Raw genomic sequence first — 19,683 nt, forward strand, 5'->3', positions numbered from 1 at the left:
TTAATTCACAGGTGGTGCACAGCACCTCTGCTGTCCCTGATCCTGTGTTTGGCTGGTGCTCTCTGACCTGTCCCTCCCCCATGTGCAATGCATGAAATGACTGATGGCTCTGAACACAATGCTTCCACGTGGCTGAGCACAGCTAAAACATTTAGGGTGCTGTTGTAAATAAAAATAATTATTTAAGTCTTACTGATTAACAGATTAAAGCTGCTGTTGTACAAGGGTCTGAAAACAGATTGCATTTTCCATGGAATAAATCTGTTTGAGTTCTTGGCCTTTAGGGACCTTTGCTTTTTTTTTTTTTTTTTTTTTCCTTTTTGGCTTTTTTTAATCAGTACCATTTAGCATTTTCTCAGCTTTTAAAGCTGAGTTGTTTAGCCATGCATGACATGCTTCCAATGGTAAGTTAGCATAACAGCACATGTTTTTCCTGCTCATTTGGATTGTAAATATTTGTACTGCTTGCTATCAACAGCTTTGCAATTCTGTACCAGGCTGCATATATTTTTTTTAAGGACATTATAAATAGAAGTAGATTCCACATTTATACATAAATATATTTAAATAAAAATGGCAAAACAATCCAAGTATAATAAGGAATAGTTTAATTTTCAGGCATGGGCAAGTCTTGAAATTGAAAGATTTAGGATGTTTGTGGTTCAGGTGCCCACATTAAAACATTAACTTTCATTGACAGTGGCAGAAGCTGGCAGATGTTATTTTGCTTGTGCTAACTCAATAAACGCAGGTCAAACCCAGTTAATAAATCAGCCATCACTAAGTGTCAAGCACTTCTGTTACTCAGAGAAAAGACAGGTGAGGAACCTGGCTTGTGCTTATCTGTCACTCAGACACATCTCCAGCTGCCATCCTCAGAACACAGAGGAAAAACAGGAGTTCTTTTCTCTTTTGGTCTCACCCAGGAAGAGACACTCCGGCTCATGCCCTGTTGCTCACATCTCAACAGGATTGATTCAGCCCATTTTTAGAAAACTGGCACCCAGGGTGTGCTCTGGGCAAAACTTGGGCAGCAGGGAGGAATCTCACCCTCACAGGAGGGCTTCCATCAGCATCTGAATGATAACTGGCAATTATTGCAGGATGACCCCAAACCAGCAAATCATGTGCTCTGACTCCACGATTCAGGAGGGTGAACAAATGCTTTATTAAGCTATACTATACTATAACTATACTAAAGAGGTACTACACTAAAAAGATACTAAAGAAAAACCCAGGACTGTCTGAGACAGTCAGGACACAGCTTTGACCCAACTGGCCAATCAGTCCAAACAACCATCTTGGGTAAACCATCTCCATAACACATTCCACATGTGCCAAACAACAGGAGTAACAAGCAGAGTAAGAACTGTTTTCTTCTCTGAGCCTCTCTCTGCCTTCCCCAGGAAAAATCCTGGGAGAGAGAATTACGTCTCTCTCTGTTCAGAGAATGTGAATACCACAGGCAAGAACAATAATTTTAACCAAAATGGCTTCTTAAAACAGGTACTTACACCAATCTTTATATTAACAACTAATAAGATCTTTATATTAACAACAATTACTCACCTCTCTCATGTTCAGCAGCCATTTCCCATGGTGGACAAGTGGCAGCACTGATACAGAGCCTAATTCACCTGCTCAAAGGCACATTTCCTCTATGTGACAGCGCTGACTTCTGCGAGTACTGACTGGTGTAGAATTTATGAATCCTTTTGCTGACTTCTCAATTATCCCTGCTCATTACTCATGTTTGGTTTTCCTCAACCAAAGTGAGGCATGATGGATTTCTCCACAGTTAAACATGGAAACTGTGTGGTCCTGACCTCACAGATTCACATCTGGCCCTTTTTTCTCGTGATTTACTGGGAGTGGAATCAGGCTGGGTAACTGCTGATCACCACCCCACTGATGGCTAAATCACTGTGGTAGAAGTGTGTGCTGACTTAAAATTTAATAAATGTTTTGGCAAGAAATCACAGAATACTCTTCTCAGAATACTCTGACCTGCATTACTTCTGCCATGAGCCCTCCTGATCACACAGGTTCTGTCATGTGTCTGGATTTTCTATCTAATAATGCTTATAATGGATAGATTTGGAGGGCATAACCACAGCTACAGTCATTGGGACTGCTGAGGCTGGGGCACAGAAAACAAAGGCATCCTCTGGACAATAAAATGAGGGTGGTTAAGGAAAAGGGCACAAAAATATTAATCAGTGTTACTTTACAGGTTCAGAAATTACTTCCCAGTGGAGATGAGTGGGCAGTTAATCCCTCCCAAGCTGTTTGGGTTCTTTTGCTAATCATTAGCTGTATAAAATGTCACTTTATTAGCTGTGTGCTTCCCTCAGGTTTCATGAGTATTTTTCATTAAAAGCCAACTTTACATTGCTGTTATTTGACTGAAAACCTTAAACAGTATCAAAGTTCACTGTTGGACATAACAATGAAGAACTCACAGCAAAATAAGTGTGAGGGAAAAATCCCCAGAAGCATCATGATGGTCTCTAAATTTGTATTTAGTCTCTCAAATAGCAAGAATGATTTGAACAGGTTGTAACAGCTCTTAGCAGAATTGCACATTTCCATTAACAGCCCTTCCAGCACCAGGGACCAGCACTGCTGCCTGATGGAACTTTGCAGTGTACTGCAGCTGCCACAGGGTTAGATTCCTAATGTTTAGCTTGCTCCAGATTTGCCCTTTTTAAGCTACAAATCACTTTTTTCTGTTGCCTGAGGTCATAGATGGACTATTAAACAGGTGCTGCAATGTGTGCTGTGCTCTACAAACCAAACCACAGAAGCTGAGGTGTCACCTCTGCCCACAGACCTGGGAGCCTCCCCATTGAATGATGAGCACAGCAAAGAGGGAATGCAGCAGGAGGGGCTGGGAATCACACCAAGCATGGCACAGAAAATCAGGAATCACACCCAAGCATGGCACAGAAAATCAGGAATTACACCCAAGCATGGCACAGAAAATCAGGAATCACACCCAAGCATGGCACCGAAAATCACCTGCACAGCCACAGACAAAGAGCTCCACCACAGTGTAACTGCTTGTAGACATTCTACAGTAAATCATGTCCCTCTGCTCTCTTTCTTCTCAGGACCAAGTTTGTATCTGCAGGAGATGCTCTGCTGGAAGGGTTCAGCAAAGAGCAGCAGTGGTTTGAGATGATTTGAGCATTAAACAGCTTTCAGATTGCTCAAAATTCTAGTTAAGCTCTCACCCTAAGTACTCAAAAAATGACCCAAACATATCTGATACTATTTGAAAGTATCTGGAGGTCCAAGCCCAGAAATATGCATTTGTTTACTACATAAAAAAGGCTGTGGTTTACTACAGATTATACTAATTCATCCCCACACAGACTCACAGCTCTGGCTAGAACCAGAGAGGCATCCAGGGGGTGAGGACATGGGGACAGACCCAAGCAAGGTGCCAGCCTTGATTACAGCAGGGTGCAGCCTGTGAGGAGAACAGCCCATTCCCCACAGCTGCAGGAGCCCAGGACTGCACTGTGGGACCCCAGCCTGGGGCAGCTCCCCAGAGCCAAGGGGGAACTGCCCAGTGCCAACTGCCAGGATTGTTGTGCTCCAGACAAACAGGAGCAGTACCTGCCCAGTGCCAACTGCCAGGATTGTTGTGCTCCAGACAAACAGGAGCAGTACCTGCCCAGTGCCAACTGCCAGGATTGTTGTGCCCCAAACAAACAGGAGCAGTACCTGCCCAGTGCCAGCTGCCAGGATTGTTGTGCCCCAAACAAACAGGAGCAGTACCTGCCCAGTGCCTCACTGCCAGGATTGTTGTGCCCCAAACAAACAGGAGCAGTAGCTGCCCAGTGCCAACTGCCAGGATTGTTGTGCCCCAAACAAACAGGAGCAGTACCTGCCCAGTGCCAACTGCCAGGATTGTTGTGCCCCAAACAAACAGGAGCAGTACCTGCCCAGTGCCCAGTGCCCAATGCCAGGATTGTTGTGCCCCAAACAGGAGCAGTACCTGCCCAGTGCCAACTGCCAGGATTGTTGTGCTTCAAACAGGACAGTACCTGCCCAGTGCCCAGTGCCACACTGCCAGGATTGTTGTGCCCCAAACAAACAGGAGCAGTACCTGCCCAGTGCCCAGTGCCAACTGCCAGGATTGTTGTGCCCCAAACAAACAGGAGCTGTACCTGCCCAGTGCCCAGTGCCAACTGCCAGGATTGTTGTGCTCCAAACAAACAGGAGCAGTAGCTGACCAGTGCCTCACTGCCAGGATTGTTGTGCTCCAAACTGCCTGGGACCTGCCTGGGCTCACACACTAGCTGAGATCATCAAGTCTGAGGTAATTAAAAGACAAATATTTGCAAAAAGTTTAAAAAAATATTTTCAGGCAATTTTGTTTGTTTGTTTTTCTGCAATAGATTTTTAGCATGGCAGTGCTGTCCTTCACCTCAGCCTCCTTTCCTGCACCATTCCCTGGAACCTTTACTACTCCCTCAGGATGGCATGGCAGGTCCTCAAATCCCACAAACGTTGTTTGTGACTGCCAAATGGGACTTGCTCTGTCACAGACTAAGTCTCTGAGGCTCTTTTTGAAGTCTGCAATTCTTTGAGTTCATTTTTAAATGCAGCCATCCCAGAGGAAAATCTTCAAATTGTTGTCAGGACAGTGATGGTCCTTTGTGATGCTACAAAGCCCAAAACTCTGCCTAGCAGGGATAAGATGCTTCATATGTGTATGTACTGTATCTGCCATCCCAGTCTCATTCTGCATCAATGGAGAGTGAATACACAGCTAACAGTAAGAAAATATTATTTTTTCTTTCCCTTCTTTCATCATTTTTCAAGCAAAAGTTAAGCCCAGTGCTTCTTTTCTAAGTTAAGGTGGTTTTAAAAGTTAATAACAATAAATTACTGAAGGAAATGCATAACATGCCCAAGGAAAAAAGCAAGTTACCACTGATACATATGCCTAATTCAGTAACAACACAGGTTTTACAAAATGCTTCAGGAAACAACAAGAGCCTTTCACCTTCCTTGTAGCCTGAAACAGTTTACTGCAGATATAGTGTAGGAATATGCTAAATATAGGAAGAGAAGATATCATCATATGGTTGTCTTAATTAGGACCCTGAAAGCCCAAGCAGTGGAATTTTAAGACTATATACTGACATTTTAAGCCTATGCATAATGAATATTTAAACAATCCTGTGAATTACCTGCCTAGAATTAGAATTACAGCCTTTATTATGACCAGTGATACTCCTATTAGCATGGGTTTAGACAGTGCAATTTTCAACAGCTCTGTGCTATAAAAGGCTGCTCTGTCAGGTGTAAGTGAGCCTCAATTTCACATGAAGAATCACAGACATTTAAGAAATTATCTCATAGCACTTATCACCTCATGTGAGAGTGCAACAACACATTTCCTCTGCACTCCTAAAGACACCAGAGAGGCAAAATTTGCTTGAAAATCACACCTTAAGGATAGATAGATGCAGAGAGAAAACACACACACTAAAAGGGGATTACTGTACATACAATATTCAAATGGCCCCTTGACAACAGCCAGGGCAAATAAATACCTGTATTGAATCATGCACAGCCCACATCCCTCTCCCTGTGTGAGGCCAGGGCAAGTGAGGCCCTGAAGAAGGAAAGTAAACAGGGCACTCTTACTGCACTAATTAATATTTAGTCAGCTACATTCTGCTATCCATCTTTCAGCCTGTGAAGTTCCTGTCCTTGTTCCCCAGGACATCCTGGACTACAGGGATGGATTAATACCCTGGGAAATGTTTGCTAGTGTTAATTGTAGTATTCAGTAACAATTTGGAGCCCAGCCTTGATTGCTGATAGTGTTTCTGCTGGGTACAGAGGTTCAAATTCTCTGGAAAGTTGGTTTATAGCCTCTAAAGTCCACTAAAAAGATAGAATTCAGAAAAAGTTCCAAGACAAGAGATAGCAGTTGTTATGCAGATTTACACTGTAAGAGAAATTAATGTTGCAGATAAATATATCAGTTAAAGAAGAATAATTTTTACTCCCAGCATTCTCTAGGAATACTGCTGTCTTTTCCTTTCTCCTCTTTAATGAATCTATTGAAGCTGAGATTTTCTGCTTTAGACCCAGAAAATGCAAAGGCAGAAGAATTCTTTTTACTTCTGTGTCTTAAATTCAAGTTTAATATATAATTCTGGGCAGTGACAGCAACTCTTGAGCTTTAGCCTTAAGATTTTGGCAGTTCTTTTATTGGTAAAATTGCTGCTTCCTCTTCTGAATATAGACTTCTGCTAGTGTAGTTTCTTACTAGTAAAGCAGTAACTTTTCTCTGAGTACATATTTACCAAGCTGTGGCTAAGTTTGTCCAAGTCTATCCATCTACACCACAGTCTCCACAGCACAGTCGCTCACCTCAGTCTTAGGGATTTTAAAATATGTTTAATATCACTTTTTATCACCTCATTCTGCAAGCTTTAACACAATGACTGAGGAAGGGCAATTCTCAGAACAAAATGAACCTGAATCATCCATTTATGAAAAGGAAAATGATGCCAGCCATACTTCATCACTGGCAATTAAGCATAATTTCTGGTGCCAGAAATAGGAGCAAAGAGATTTAAAGACAGACAAGAGAACTGGCTTCATCTCCCAGGCACTTTGAAAAATTTACTTTTAAAATTACAAGCTCTTTGCCTGGATAGTTACCTGAGTCCAGAAACACAAAGCCAGTCAGGCTTTCAAAATACTGTCCTCAACCTCTCCTTTCCTGTAAAGGTTGTGGCTTCTATCCAACACACATAAAATCAAGTCGGTATCTTGTGGAGGGAAAAAAGTTACTTTTTCCCCTAATTTACTCTAAAATTCTTTTTCCTGTTACTGAATCTTGCTTGTCATCTATTCTTATCCATTAAACACACTCCAAAACTGCTGCAGGAAGGCACACTCCTCACTGTGGACTGCCTAAGAGCAGTAGCTCAGACTGCTCTGAAACACCCCAGTCCTAATGGCTAAGCACCTTTTAGCACCAAAACTAAAACAAAATAAAATAAATGCAGGCTTAGCATATTTCCTATCACTTGCAATCAAGCAGCTCATGTAATGTTCTCTGTGCTGGAGAGCACAGAGAGTTTAAATGAAATCTTCCTTAGCAGATCCTCTCATCTCCATCAGCGCCCAAGCAGCACTGGGGGCACTCTGAGGGAGCTCCTAATGCTAAAACCCTGAGGCATGAAATGGAAGTCACAGGCTGTGGATGTCCTGGAAGTGTGTTTCACATGCCCACTGGAATCTGATCCTTTGGCAAAGTGGCAGCAACTTTGGGAGCTGCTGAAGCAGAGAATCTCAAAGGCTGCAACCTCTGTTCCAGCTGAAAAATCTGTTAATTCCAGCTGCACTCTAAGGGCACAGTGGGAGTTACCACATGAAATTCATTACTTATCTTAACACCTTCTCAATATGCCCCTAAATTCAACATATTTATGCTTTAAAGTCTTTGATGGGCATTGATAAGCATAAAGCTAATGAAGCTAAAGGTGCCAAAGAGAAAGGAACAAATGGCAGGAAGAAGGAAGAGAAGAATATTCCTATTCCTGCTCATTGCATTTCAGTGATGCCAGTCACTGAGAAGTTTGGAAATGGCATCTAAGAAATAATCACATTCTTGGCCATGCTGTGCCACCAACAATACATTTTGAAAGATTAGGGAAGGTCAATTTGCAATAAATTCCAGGGTATGTAATTATGTGCCAAGAAGAGTTGCTAGTTTTAACCTTCATACTTGTAGCTTTAACCCTCTGGTAAAGCCAGAGATGGTAGAAGGATGGGAAATATCACTCCAAAATCACATGAGCTCTACTTGGCCTTGAGAAATTACAATAATTAGTGTTCATACACATACACATATGTCCGCATAAGCTTTGCATGTCTAACTATGTTTGAAATATAAACAGCAATAGTGAAAAATTAACATACCAGTCTCAGGAGCCCGTGTGTGCCTTCTGCTTAACTGTGGCAACATGGAACATAAAGATCCACAAATTTAGAGCACCATCTGGAAAAATCCCATTAAAAATATTCTTAGATGTTAAGTCCCTAGAAAGCAATGAAAGTACTAATAAAAAGTACCAAATTATTATTGTGTATAAGAAAACAGAGCATATTCAGAAAGACTTGTGAAAGGACCTTGACAGGGACAGAATAATTAATATGAATTACTAGTTTGTAATCTATTAGTGTCATAGTCATGGTTCCAACTTACAGCATTTCTGCTTCTTTAGGCAGCCCATAACTTATGATCTGATTTGTTCCCAATTCTTTGTCTCTTGCTCTTTTCCTGACATCTCCTGGACTTCTGGTATTTATTAATTAATTGAGTTCTTTCATTTAATAATATCTTTACAGTTGTCCAAATCCTGTTCCAGGACTGAAATACATTCATCATGGATAAGAAGCCTGCAAAATAAAAGAACATACTGTGGCTATGTATTTTTTTGAAATCTGTGGTGAAATAACACCTTTATGGTTGGCTATCAGGGACACATACAACCACTTCTAAAAGAAATAAAGATGGATTTTTTTTTCCTGAAAATGGAATTTCATTGTCAAGGGCATACAATGACCCCTGACTCCATAGGAAATATTAATACATTTGATACATCCAGGGCTTGTTTTCAAGGACACTTGTTTTGGGTTCCTGAGGATTTCTTATTTGAATTTTTAATATGATTGGGGTTTGGTGGTTTGGTTTTTTTTTATGATATGCTTTTATATTTGATGCTTAATATTCTCCATTTGGTGAATGATTTTTAAAAGGCTTTCTGTTAAAAACAGGGTCATCCACGGTAAAGGACTGGTAAGGTTGTTTTGTAACTTAGATGACAATCGTAAACCTTTAACAGAATATATTAAAAAACAAAGTAGGTGAAATGAAAGGTGTTTAACCAGCCCAAGCAGTGAGATTTCTTTAAAATACTTGGCATAAATCTATAAAAAATGAGTACAGCACCAGAAATTAATATCAACTAAAAACAGACAAAAGGGATCCATTCATCAACTAATCCAGCCTCCAAGATTAATCTAGCTACCTCTCATCTCCTCTGACTTCAATTAAATCCTGCTGTCTAGTTTCTTGAGTTGGTAAATCTTTTAAAATTAATTCCACACTCCTGTTTGCAAGACTGTTTTACTTCTAAGCCTGGCTAGAATGGCTGAGAGCCTGCACCTAGTATATCTCCTCATTTGCTTCCATATTTAAACAGGCTGTTAAAAATGTTCTCCATGGCCAAGAACAGAGTTTAAATATATTTCTCAATCCAGTAATAGAGGACTGCAGTCAGGCCAGTCACTCTGAAAAGACCCTGTCCTGTAAGCTGTTTAATTATCCTATAAGAACACAAATTATTTATAACGTTCCCACCCCAAAACAATCCCATAAATCATTTCACAGTGCTTTAGCACATTTAAGTACTCTCCAATTTCCCTCCAAGCATGTAAACCTTTTCCATCCATTATTCTTCTGCTTTATGGGACTCTGTAATTTCTTTTAAAGAAGTTGGTTGAATTTCAAATTGGAGCCAACATAAATCTATCAGGTGTTTATATTAGTGAGGAAAGCATAGGAAATTCCCAATGCAGTGGTTCTCCTCTGGCCATAGCAAATGTCAGCTCTGCCTCTACACTTTGGTTTATTCCTCCTTTCCTGTGTTTCCTTCTGTAAACACAAGAGGGAAGCTCTTATAAGCTGGGCTGCCCTTGGCACTTTTTTCCTGACATGCAGCAGAGCTGCTTATCACCAGCTGGGGGCTGTGTACAAACCCCAGTGGGATGGGACTGCTGGGAACGTGCCTTGAGCTGGTTCATTTTCCAGCATCAGCCTCATTACATGGTTATGACAATGGGAAGATGCCAGCAGCTCACATTCCAGGCACCAGACAAAGAACTTAATGTTACAACTTTAAAAGTTTATTGACCAATCACACAAAGCAAAAGGACATTGACAGTGGTTCTATCCAATCACTATAAGCACAGGTACCTTTGGTTAAAGCAATGCTTGCTTATTTCAAATACAATACCTGCTTGTAAGCCTTAAAGCACAATGCACAGAGCTCCATTATTAAGTTTAAAACTTCCTAATATGTCACTAGATATACTTTCCTGTAGCTTAGGGAGTTATTCTAGACAAGCATTAATACACAGACCATTGTTCTATTTGTCCTTACTTTTCTACTTCTTACATAATTTCTCTGCTGACCTATCTCATGGCTCCTGCTTAGCTCTGCTCACAGTTCTGCTATCCCTGAGGCCTGCCTTTTGCAGCTTTCCCAAAACCCTCTGATTTTATGAATTCCCACACTGCTGACCTCATGTCAAAATCACCAGGTGCAGACAGGTATGGCTGAATGTGTCTGCACAGGCCTGACCATCACACCTGCACAAGCAATGGGAACAACCAGCAGCTTTGCAGGCAGCAGCAGCCCCACTGCAGCTGTACTGCATCCCCAGAGCCAGGTGCAGGCAATGCCAACCTGCCTCTGCCACCAGAGCCTGCAGACACTCCACAGACATCTGAAGTGCTGTGATCAACCTCCCAGCAGCTCCTTCTAGCTCTGAGCAGAAGGCAGAAGTGCAAACATGGTTAGGAGATTGCCCTGCTTGCACAACAGAATCACCTCTCACTGAGTGCCCTGCTCCTGCTCACCCTGAGAACAGAATCACCTCTCACTGTGAGTGCCCTGCTCCTGCTCACCCATCAGAACAGAATCACCTCTCACTGTGAGTGCCCTGCTCACCCATCAGAACAGAATCACCTCTCACTGAGTGCCCTGCTCCTGCTCACCCCTCAGAACAGAATCACCTCTCACTGTGAGTGCCCTGCTCCTGCTCACCCTGAGAACAGAATCACCTCTCACTGTGAGTGCCCTGCTCCATCTCACCCCTCAGAACAGAATCACCTCTCACTGAGTGCCCTGCTCCTGCTCACCCTGAGAACAGAATCACCTCTCACTGTGAGTGCCCTGCTCCTGCTCACCCATCAGAACAGAATCACCTCTCACTGTGAGTGCCCTGCTCCAGCTCACCCTGAGAACAGAATCACCTCTCACTGTGAGTGCCCTGCTCCTGCTCACCCATCAGAACAGAATCACCTCTCACTGTGAGTGCCCTGCTCCTGCTCACCCTGAGAACAGAATCACCTCTCACTGTGAGTGCCCTGCTCCTGCTCACCCTGAGAACAGAATCACCTCTCACTCAGTGCCCTGCTCCTGCTCACCCATCAGAACAGAATCACCTCTCACTGTGAGTGCCCTGCTCCATCTCACCCATCAGAACAGAATCACCTCTCACTGTGAGTGCCCTGCTCCATCTCACCCATCAGAACAGAATCACCTCTCACTGAGTGCCCTGCTCCTGCTCACCCATCAGAACAGAATCACCTCTCACTGTGAGTGCCCTGCTCCAGCTCACCCTGAGAACAGAATCACCTCTCACTGTGAGTGCCCTGCTCACCCTGAGAACAGAATCACCTCTCACTGTGAGTGCCCTGCTCACCCTGAGAACAGAATCACCTCTCACTCACTGTGAGTGCCCTGCTCCTGATCACCCTTGTCTGCCTCCCTCGATGTGTCAGGAGCAGGCACGGACTGTGAGCTCTCCAAGGCTATTGATTCTGACATGCCTGCCATTTCCTTAGCAAAATAACTCCCCTCTTTGCTACGTAGAACCCTGGCAAGGCAACATTTACCATCTGGCTCTTAAACAAGGGGCAAGGAGCAGTGCCAAGACATATTGTTCTGCTCAGATATGTCAGTGATCCTTTTATCTGCGGATGGCATTTGGGAAGTTGCCTTGACTGGCAGAACAGCATCTCTGCTGTTTTGCTCTCTGCCTTTAAAACAGCAAAACTGAAAGCCCTGTGTCCTATATTGCACCCTCTTAAGTCAGTCAAGGTAAATAAATATCCTGCCATCTGCACCTTCAACAGCAAAATAAAAAATTAAAAAAAAAAATAAGCTAACACAGCCTGGCATATTTCCAGGCAGATAAAACATTGACGGCCTTGGTGAAAGGGGAGAGGATACAGATTTAGTGGGCAAGGTTGCAAGATTAACCAACAGTGAATGAGCAGTTTTTGATTCTCTTCTGTCAAGTTCAAGGAAAAGCATCATGCTCCAGCTCTGGATAGGGTGGCATCCTTGGTGGCATGGAATGAGTTTGCATTGTTTTCTGCTAAGGAGCCAATGGTCAAAAGCAATTCTCCCTTGAGGGAAGAGTCTAACAGGAGCCACCCCTGGGGCGTCTCAGGAGCTGCAGGACAGCCCCACACCCTGCTCAAAGCATGCTGCCCTCACATCCACTTCTGTGGAAATGGAAACCTCCCAAATGTTCCAGTTCTGTCCCACCTGTGGCACTGTCCTACAGAAATGTAGGATCTCCACAAACAGCAGGTGGTGCTTGCCACAAGCACTCACACATTTACCTGGCACAGCCATGCTGGCACACGTCAGTTCCTGGGTTCATCACCCAGAAATGGCAGCTTCTGATGGAACCAAAAACGGATCAACAAAAAGGAGAGGGGGATTTTCCAAAGCCCTTCCCAGCCTGACCACACCTGCTCCACCTGCTGATGATCACAGCTGAATTCACATCTCACCAGCAGCTATGTTGTGTCAGTGTCATGCTGATGTCAGAAAAGAACACATTAGTAAAAGAGGAGGTGTTGGAATTACTTAAAAGGGTTGGCATATGGCTTAACATGGTAGAAATTAAAAGGCCAAAGGAGGTGATGCTTGAAAAGGGACATGAGAAATTGTGTGGTTATGATAATTAAAGCTAAGTTAATTATTGAGATACAATAAATATTTGTTTATTAATTTACTTTTAGGATTGATGCCTCAGGCAGAGAAGAGTGTGTATCTTCTGAAAGAATCCCTGCTGAATAGCATTGCGAGATGTGAAGTGAGGATGCTCTTTCATACTACTTCTCCAAAATTATAGGAACTATCCCCTGCTATGAAGAACAAATTATATGAGCTGAATTAAAACCAGCAAAATCACTTCCTCACAGGTTGTACAATAAAGAGTTCCACAGGGAAAACATCTTAAATGAAAGGCTACCAGAAATGTCAGTTTCTTGCAGAACTGTATTAATAGAAGAATAAAGTTTAAATTATTTAAGCAGTAACTCCTCATTTTCTACACTTCCATCAAACTTTAAAATTCTGAAGGAAGATTTGCTCAGTGTGACTTTCCAGTTGGCTGGAGGACAGTAGAGGCACTTCTATCAGGAAACAACACGTTTACATATTGAGACTGAAAAGAGTCATTCAGCAAATCTAAGTTAGAAATATCAGAGCCAGAAGTACCTGAAGGTCTAAATAAGACACAAATACTCAGTACTGAGACTTTGGTACCATTTAGCTTCACCAGGACAGGTAAGTGTACACACACACTTTTGTTTTCCAAATTTTCAGTGATGTATCGAAGTGGGGGAAGATGAAAGGCTTAGGACTCAACTGATACCATGAAAAAAAACCCCAAACTTTAAATTGTGCCTCAGACTGAGAATGGTGTGCTGGTTCTGAAGATGGGAAATGTGGAACCATTTGAGTGAGAGCATACTCTTGAAATGCAATTCTCTCTGTTTTGTTAGGGAGCTGGAGGAACCAAGTGGAACAAGTCTGATCACATCCTCTAAGCCAGGAAATGGTTAGAATAGAGAAATCATTTTATTTCAGGTACAGGATTGGGACATGCTACTCTACTTGGAGCCCATCCTGAAAAAAGGCCAATTTGGAGTATTCCTCAGTCAGAATTTGACTCCCATTTGTTTCCTGCACACATCCTTTGAGACCACCTGGTACCACAGGGAACACTGTGTGCATTTGTTCCAAGAGGTGAACAAACTCAGCATTGACCCATCAGCTCTGCAGCACAACAGGAATTTCTAAAAGAGGAGGAAGTGTTCAAGTCTCATGCTGAGAATAAAACAACCACATCTTTTTCCCAAGGAGAGGAATCAGCTTTAATGGCAGAGAACTTAGTTAAAGCAAGAAGGAAAAAAGATTTTAAAAAAAAGAAACACAGACGTTCCATCTGGTTTCCCAGCTGCTTCTGTAAAGAAAAATCTCTCCCTGTTGAAAATTCCAAAATTGTTGTTATAGTGCAGCTCTTTCAGAAAAAAAAGCACAAGAATTCTTGACTGACAAGGGCTTTCAATAATAGCAGAAGTCAAGTTTTGTCTTGCACTTGTTACATTATTTGCATATGAGAGATTTTCCTAAATTACACATGAGATTAAATAAAACTGAAGGAATTGTAGGAATATGCTATAAGCAAAATCATAACCTAAAATCAAGTAAAAGAATAAAGGAAACACAGGCAAAAGAGCTGTTTATCTAAAGAAAATAATTCTTTTATTTCCTTGAGTTTAAAATCTATGAAGAAATTTCAGCTTCCCACAAGCCTGAAGCAGAGAAAGATCAGGGCACATAACAATTTCGACTGGTCAAAAACCAAATTTTTTGGAAGATCTCGTCTTAATAAAGATATTGAATATTGTGGGTTTATTCAGCAGTCAGAGGAAAGCTGAGGAAAGTCTCTTTCCTCCGTACTCCTCCTCACTGAGAGGGGACAAAGCAGGGTGTGAGGGTGCTTCCCACAGGCTGCTCCTTCCAAACCTTCCAAGCCCTGCCTGGATCGCTCTAGGACAAGAAATAAAACGACATGGACAGTGGAATTTCCAAGGTAAAAAGAAGGGCAGTTTAATTTTTGACTTCAACATTTCTAGATTTTCAAAACTGACAGTGGATTGGAGGATGACAGTGTCAGCTCTTCAATGATACTGGACAAACCAACAGTCTATCAAATTTCTCCTCTTCTAGAAAAGAATGTGAGACAATATTTACATAAAACTGTGTGAGAAAGTTCATTACAAGAATGTAAACATCAGAGGGCTTAGAAGAGCTCAGAAGAACAGGGGGGACACAGCTCCCTGGACCCTGGTGTCCCAGGCTCCCGACCCCCGGAGTTGGCAGAGGTTCTCTTTGCTCGCTGTGCGCCCGTCCCAGCACAGGCAGGGCCTGGGAAGCTGAGCACACCCCACAGTCACCCCAGCCCCACAGACCCCTCCTGTCCAGGCTCCCTTAGTGCCAAAGTGCCTCTGGAAATGCCCTGTGACAGGCTGCTCCTCCCTTTGCAGACAGGGCTCTCTGTCCTGACTGGCGAATGCTGGGATTAGTTAATCTGTGCATTCCACAGCACATCCCTTATTTCCAAAAGCTCATTCCTATCTAAGTGGAAGCTGCTTTGACTACTTTTTGTTTCCCTTTCCTCTCCTCTCAGGCCTTTGGGAGCTGCTTGTTGCACCACAGCTCTGGGGAGGTGGTTACTGAGGGCAAAGTTCAATTGTTTGAAGCTGGGCAAAAGAAATGCCAATAGAACCCCAGACATCCATAAAACCAAAGGATAGAAACTCTCCACAGGGTATTCTGAGTATTTGCACTTCTCAAATTCTTTGCTGTGACAATAGTCTCAAGGCTGATGACTTTTCACAAAGAACTGAAATTAATGAAGTACTGCTTAATAGTCCCTCAACTTCATAAGAAATGTAAAGTAGTTCCTCCTAATTCTACTCAGTCAACTCCTTGAATTTCAAATGTAATTTGGGATTGTTTTGATTAAAGAAGCAAGCTCTGTCAGAGCAAATCAAACTAAGTCAGTCCTGAAGATGAAACCTCGCTAAAACAGTATCTTCTATCTGATATTTTACTGCCTTGGATATTTTTTACAATGTAATAAAAATTTTTTGCAATATTATGTCTTGTTAATAAAATATTTTTATGTTAACGAGTAGGAGAAGTGGAGAAAAACAGTCAAGGAATCATAAAATAGAAACACAAAATACAAAATATACAAAAAGAGAAGACAGAAAAATGGAAATTATAGCAAAAAAATAAAATTGATATGTTTGCTTTTATGCTTTGTGAAAATGTGTGAGACTAATGCTGACTAGCAAAATGCCACTGAGCAACACTGGCATCAAAGGTTCTACAAAGAATTTATGTTAACTAACCCCATGTAAATGCATTTTAAACACATTGTAACAGCTCTTGATGTGCCAGAAATGACAGGTAAAATGAAATTTCTCTTTTCTCTGTAGAATTCTGATTGCAAATGCTGCTCTTCTGTAGAGCATAAGAATATTTTCACTTTTTGGTTTGGCAATTTCAGAAAGCACATGAAAAACAGGTTCCTGAATTAATAAACTCTCATTTTATGTATTGAAAAAGATAAATAAATAAACAAGGGCCACCAAAATCCCCCAGACTAAACCCTGCAAACTTTGAAAGAGATGAAACTTGCTAGAGTCTATAGGAAGCTTCATATAAGATTCTCTAAAGGGAGCAATATGTCCTTCCTATAGGTCTTTAGGATCATTATGTTAGACTCTAAGTGCAGGACTGTAATTTTCTATTAACTTTTATGGGATGTTGAAAAAAAAATCCAGGGAAAATTAATTTCTTATTAAGTTCCATGATTATTTCTTGAGGCATATTGTAGTAGTATTATAAATAATGTATCATTTGTATAGCACATTTACCCTTCAAAGAACTTTACAACTATTGGGGAATATTTAATCTTCTCTGACTGAGTAGAAACATCAGTGCTTTCCAGAGAAACAATATGAGCTCTATCATCACCTCAGAAGTGCATTTAGGATAATGTCTGGCCTTTCTGAATTTCAGCATTTCAGTTTCCTGGGGCTAAAAAGATGTCAGGAATCTAAACTTTGTCCAACATTCAGAACTTTCAGACATGGACCATTAAAGGCATCCAACTACGTATGAGCTACTGAGCATAGATGATGGAGAGAGGCAGAAAAGTCACAGGGCTTGCTCAAAGCCCCTGATCCAAGTGCTGGAAGCTCAGAGTTGTGAGCATGAAGCAAAGAAATGTGAAAAAGTGTTGACTGAAGTTGTCCATGTCCCATAGAGTTCTCATTTAAATCAAAGGCAAAACTGATGTCAAAGGAAGGGGGAGCACACAAACAGTGTAGGTGGAAAACAAGAAACATTTCTTTCATGAAGACTGCTGATGCTTTATAACTGTGACTGCTGTGCCTGAAGCTTATTCCTCCCTGCAGAAATAATGTATTCCCCAATATTTATATCCATTTATGTTTACAAGGATTAAGAACAGTGAATCTGACTCAACCAGCTGGTGAAATCTCCCATGCAAAAGCTGTAATCCTGAACATTACTGAATTGCAGAGCTCAACCCCCAAAATGTGCAGAGAGCAGCTCTCCCAAAGGCACCCCCACACAGCCAGCCTGGAGCAAGTCAGCTCCAAAGGGAAACCACTTCCAAATAAAAATACAAAACATGATGGTCCAAATTATAGTAGTATTATAAATAATGTATCGTTTGTATAGCACATTTACCCTTCAAAGAACTTTACAAATATCAGGGAATATTTTTCAAGGCAATATTTTTCCAAAGGGAAACCACTTCCAAATAAAAATACAAAACATGATGGTCCAAATCAGTGCCTGGCTTACTGCCACCAATGTACCTCAGGGATAAATTATTCCATTTTGTCTAAATTAATTTGCTCTTATGTCTTGAGGTTACATGTTTTTATGTATGCTTTTATGGAACTCCACATATAACCTTCACTAATCAAAAAACCTTAAAATACAGCATACTGAGAGGAGTCCAAGTTCAAAATTCTTTCTGGTTTTTAAATAACCTCAAATCATAAGCAAAGTATCTAAATAACCAGACTTAGAGCATATTTTACATTTACTCCTACATAGAACAACACCTGTTCTGCTAGTAGTTTACTGCTCTGTTATACTAATTCCTGGAAGATAATTTCATGAAAAATTGTCAGGCTACATAACAGACATGAGTTAAAACCAACTGTGACATGAGCACATGGAAAATGAAGTTCCATTAATCTTAATGAAATTTGATTAGAAATTTTGAGATAAAAATACCAGACTCTCATTTTTAACATTATTATATAATGTCATGGGTTTGGTATTTGTGCTTACACATTTGTAAATGTGTTAGTAAATTCCGGGTACTGCCAGAGCTGGTTGATCTGAGCCTAGGTAGAGGATTTTCCTTTTGAAATCAGTAGGAGTTTTGCTATAGACTTCTTTGGAAACAGGTATCCTTCCAATATTATTCATAACAATTGATAGACTAATGCCCAGAAAAAGCAAGAGGGATCTGACATGATGTGCAAGTATTACCTTTGTACTCCAGAAGGTGATACAAGGCTTTGAAAGGAAAATATATCTTTGTTGCTTCAAAACCTATTTGAAGCCTTTTTAGTGTTCAACCATAAATCTGAGCAAAATTTCTCTGTGTCAGTTGCAGAACAATTTGGCACCACTAAATCTGCTGAACTGTCAGAGTGGTCAATTGGGCCCCTACTTTCAGCATAATGTTGTGAGGAAAGGAAATTTTTGTGATTCTATTGTGTTCATTTGTCAGACAGTGAGTGCTTAAGAGCCCATTACTAAGATGTTAGAAAATCCAAGCAAGCACTATATCAGATAGGAAAGCAGGTTCCAGTTTTCTGCTGTTTTGAAACTACCTGGTTCTGCTGGACAAGGCTCTACCACTGCTGGGTGACAGGGCAGGATTGTCAGGAACTGGCCATTCATGGCTGGTTACCTTTTAAGCACTACAGCCTGCTGATGGCAGGAGAAAATTGGGTCAATCTGTTACTGTTCTCAGCTTGATGAATGCCAGGTTCTTACTTGTAGCCACAATTCAAAGGAAAAGCAGAAGAAAATAAAATTTCTGGTACCAAGATGTTTTCAAAGAAATTTTCTAAGTGACCTTCGTCATCAAAAACACTCTTGAGAAATGCCATGGGGGTGCCACTCAAAGGCCTCTTCACCTTTCCAGGAGAGCCTTGGTGAAAGCAGTCCCAGCAAGGCAGCATTTCACAGCACTCCTGTACACTGAGAAGCAGAGCTTTTGTGAAAGCCCTTTTCACAGGAAAGGAATCATTTCACAGAACAGGAGAGAGATTGGCAATGTTTTCCTTCCTTCAGGGGGGCAATTAAAACACCAGAAAGTCTCTGCTCTGCATTCACATCAGTTAATTGTTTCTCTTGAATTGCCACCACGTGCACATGATGCAGGGCCATCCTGTATTTCCAGTGTGTGCATTTCCCATGGCTGCTCACCAGAGCTGCCCAATGACATGTTGGAAATATGCAAGAGCCAAATGGGCTCTGGTGCTGGCCTTTTTCCTGGGGTGAGATTCCCTCTGCAGGCAGTGGGGTCAGCAAAGACGTCAGGATGAGCCCTGTGATTGAGCTGAGCTAAAGCACAGGCTCCCCAGGCAGTGGCACAGCACCAGGCCTGGCACAGCTCAAGCAGCATTTGGACAATACCCTGAGGCACAGGGTGTGGGTCTTGGGGCTGTCCTGTGCAGGGCCAGGGGCTGGATTCAATGATCCTCGTGGGTCTATTCCAACCCAGCTGATTCTGTCATTCTGTGACCTGTCTCTGCCACATTACCTGCATTGTAATGCTGCAAATTAAAGCACAGGATTGCAGTAGAGCTATCACTGTGGTAAAGCATGGACATGAAGAATTAGGGGATCAAAGAGCAGGAAAATCTGTGTTTTCTTCTCTCTGTGGCAAGTGAATGCAGCCTATGCAAAGCGCTGC

General features: G+C 41.8%; 1 long non-coding RNA gene across 1 annotated transcript in view; it reads right to left on the reverse strand.

Moving 5' to 3' along the window:
- LOC139597483 (uncharacterized) overlaps window positions 1-8,423 on the reverse strand; it is a 70,533-nt gene extending 62,110 nt beyond the window's left edge. Inside the window, exons 1-2 of the long non-coding RNA XR_011681617.1 lie at window positions 8,249-8,423; window positions 7,963-8,041 (exon numbers count right to left, since the gene is read on the reverse strand). This is a non-coding gene — a long non-coding RNA (uncharacterized lncRNA). The remainder of the gene's footprint in view (window positions 1-7,962; window positions 8,042-8,248) is intronic.
- Window positions 8,424-19,683: the final 11,260 nt, after the last annotated feature.

The sequence above is a fragment of the Agelaius tricolor genome, unplaced genomic scaffold, assembly GCF_023055355.1.
Source record: "Agelaius tricolor isolate 1412-34295 unplaced genomic scaffold, bAgeTri1.0.p SCAF_17, whole genome shotgun sequence".
Lineage (NCBI taxonomy): Eukaryota > Metazoa > Chordata > Aves > Passeriformes > Icteridae > Agelaius > Agelaius tricolor.